Source organism: Lissotriton helveticus, chromosome 7 (genome assembly GCF_964261635.1).
Source record: "Lissotriton helveticus chromosome 7, aLisHel1.1, whole genome shotgun sequence".
Lineage (NCBI taxonomy): Eukaryota > Metazoa > Chordata > Amphibia > Caudata > Salamandridae > Lissotriton > Lissotriton helveticus.
Genome location: NC_136068.1, coordinates 905653383 through 905656687, shown reverse-complemented (window position 1 = coordinate 905656687; position 3305 = coordinate 905653383). Strand labels below are relative to the sequence as shown.

Below are 3305 nucleotides of genomic sequence, written 5' to 3'. Positions count from 1 at the left end.
AGGGACAAAATTTAGAGTTAGCCAAGCCGCCAGCCCGCACGGCCATCTGGTCACCCTATCTGCAGGGCCATCTGGTCACCCGGCCCACAGGGACATCTGGTTACCCGACCCACAGGGCCATATGGTCACCCGGCCCGCTGGGTCATCTGGTCACCCGGTCCGCAGGGCTATCTGGTCGCACAGCCAGGAGACCAGATGACCCAGGATGACCCAGTGCCCAGCTGGCCTGGGAGGGTACTGTACCCAGTCGCTCTTGCAGACCAGCGGCGATGGCCAGGCGCTTCAAAGCAGCCAGGCCCGAGAGCAGTGGAAAGGGGAGGCCCGGCTGGCCTAAGCCATCTGGTCACCCTGCTGACCTGCAAGGGATGGTGGCCCCCATCCCCACACCTCGGTGGGGCAGGGACGGGAGGGGGAGGCCCCCGTGCTGGATGGCACGTAGTGGAGGCGGCCTCCAAAAGGCCTGTGTTACCCCCTCTGCATCCTTCCCACCAGCCCGACAGCAGAGGGACCCACCCCTGGGTGTGGTGGAGGAGTGCGTCCGCGGGCGCCCCCGCATGGAGGGACAAAAACTTGGCTCAGAGAATGACTTTCAATAGATCTCAGCAGGGTAGCTGCTCTGCTACTTAGGAAACCCTGACCCAGAATCTGGTCATCTACGAATGATTTAGCACCTGGTGCCCCATGAACATGCAGTGCACTAAGGGCGATGGAGGCGGCCCCCTTCCGTCCGCACTCCGGTCCCTAAGCGAGCGACTCTACGCACCGGCCCCACGAGAGAGGCCCGCTAACCCAGGCCAACCGAGGCTCAACGGCTCTGCGGTATCGTTCCGGTTTAGAGGGAATTCTGATTCAGAAGTGTTCAGTCATAATCCCACATATGGTAGCTTCGCCCCATTGGCTCCTCAGCCAAGCACATACACCAAATGTCTGAACCTGCGGTTCCTCTCTTACTGAACAGGATTACTATTGCAACAACACATCTTCAGTAGGGTAAAACTAACCTGTCTCATGACGGTCTAAACCCAGATCAAGTTCCCTATTAGTGGGTGAACAATCCAACGCTTGGTGAATTCTGCTTCACAATGATAGGAAGAGCTGACATTTAAGGATCAAAAAGCGACGTCGCTATGGACGCTTGGCCGCCACAAGCCAGTTATCCCTGTGGTAACTTTTCTGACACCTCCTGCTTGAAACCCCAAAAATCAAAAGGATCGCGAAGCCCACTCTCACCCTCTGTATTCATACTGAAAATTGAAATCAAGCGAGCTTTTGCCCTTCTGCTTCGCGGGAGGTTTCTGTCCTCCCTGAGCTCGCCTTAGAACACCTGAGTTATTCTTTGACAGGTGTACCACCCCAGTCAAACTCCCCACCTGCCACTGTCCCCGGAGTGTGTCACGCCTGGCGGTCGCTTGGAGCCAGAAGCGAGAGCCCCACTGGGCTCGCCCTCGCGCCTCACCAGGTAAGTGAAAAAACGGTAAGAGTAGTGGTATTTCACCGGCGGCCCGAGTGCCTCCCATTTATCCTACACCTTTCATGTCTCTTCACATTACCAGACTAGAGTCAAGCTCTACAGGGCCTTCTTTCCCTGCTGATTCTGCCAAGCCTGTTCCCTTGGCTGTGGTTTCACTAGATAGTAGGTGGGGACAGTGGGAATCTTGTGCATCCATTCATGCACATCACTAATTAGATGACGAGGCAATTGGCTATCTGTACCACCTTGAGGTGGCTCATTCTGGGTAATTATGCTGCCCATCAGCGTCAATTAGGTTTTGCTTCCAACAATGCAACATTCTTTCGCTCCGGAGTTCAGCCACACTGAACGCTGTCATCACTGGAACTGGGATCACATATAGGCCAGAGATAGTACACCCTGCAGTACTATTCCAACAATTTAAAACTGTCTATGAACAGTTCTGAGAAATTAAAATATGATTAGCAAGACATCCATAATCAATGTGTGATACCTATGTGTATGAGAATATTTGAGACCTATTCCTCAATCAAGACATTTCAATAAGTATGATGTACACAACTATATCTAAACTGTTATAAGCACACATTTATAACAAAATACACATCTACAAATTACACATCTAACTAGAAAATGCACATCTATAAAATTGTAAAAATTCACATCTATAAAATTCACATCTATACTAAATCTTGTGTCCACTATAAACCTATATGTTAAAATAGTATGCTTTATAAGGGTGACATGTGTGCTGCAAGAAAGTGTACATCTCAGTATAAGCTTGATACTCAATTGTCCATGAATACTTGGGACATTTTAAGAGTGTCCATTAAAGTAGTCAGGCAAACATTTTGCCTGAATGGGAATGACATTTGCAAACCTAAACTAGCCTGAACAACATCATTACATTGAGGCCAAATACCACGACATCCTACGATAAAGCCATGAAATTTTACAGTGGTGCATTTTGTGAGATCTTTGATTTGCTGTGACAGATCCTGATAGTATTTCACTTTACCATCACACGCTAATTCAAGGGAATTCTGTGAGTTTTCATATCGAATTGAAACATCAATCACTACAGCTGTACCATTTTGGTAAACAATACATCTGGTTTTCGTAGTTCACCTTGATTATTCTTAACTAAGTATGGGCGAATTTTTCGAATTCGCAATTCACGAATTTGCGTATTCGCAATCCACAAAATTCGTGAACTTTCGCGAATTTGCAGATTTTTTTTGTGTTCGCAAGGGTTTCTGCCAGTTCGCGAGGGTTTTTTACCAGTTCGCAAACGCGAACTTACTTGTCGGGTCGCCCCGGTCGCGACCATGTTGTTTCTACGTCTGGTTCATCACAGCACCCTCTGGTTCATCACTGCCACCCTCTGCTTCATCACTGTAGATTATGGGGGGAAAAGCACACCTGCCCTGCCTCAACTGACATGAATTAATTTGGAGCTGATTAATGTGTCACTGAATTTGAGCTGGCACCTGCTTCCTTAGCTGTAAGTGCTTCCTGATTAAAGATGAGCTTGAACTTTTGCACCTGCTAAGTGCTTTCAGTTGTGCAAAATTCGTTAGCACACCTGCCCTGCCTCAACTGACATGAATGAATTAGGGGCTGATTAATGTGTCACTGAATTTGAACTTCCAGTCTGGCACCTGCTTCCTTATCTGTAATTGCTTTCTGTTGCAGCGTAATTTTTTTTAACAGGACCTTTGTGGCATACTTGTAGCTATTCTCTGAGCCTGCTGTGAGGGTCAGAGCAGGGTCATAGAATAGTTGCAAGTAGGCAACTGAACTCTGGAGGGGCCCCTCAGGAAGCACTACAGAG

General features: G+C 48.5%; 1 pseudogene; it reads right to left on the bottom strand.

Annotated features, from left to right (window-relative positions):
• Nucleotides 1-565: 565 nt before the first annotated feature.
• Nucleotides 566-1597, bottom strand: LOC144771069 (28S ribosomal RNA; annotated as a pseudogene).
• Between the last annotated feature and the right edge of the window lie 1708 nt (nucleotides 1598-3305).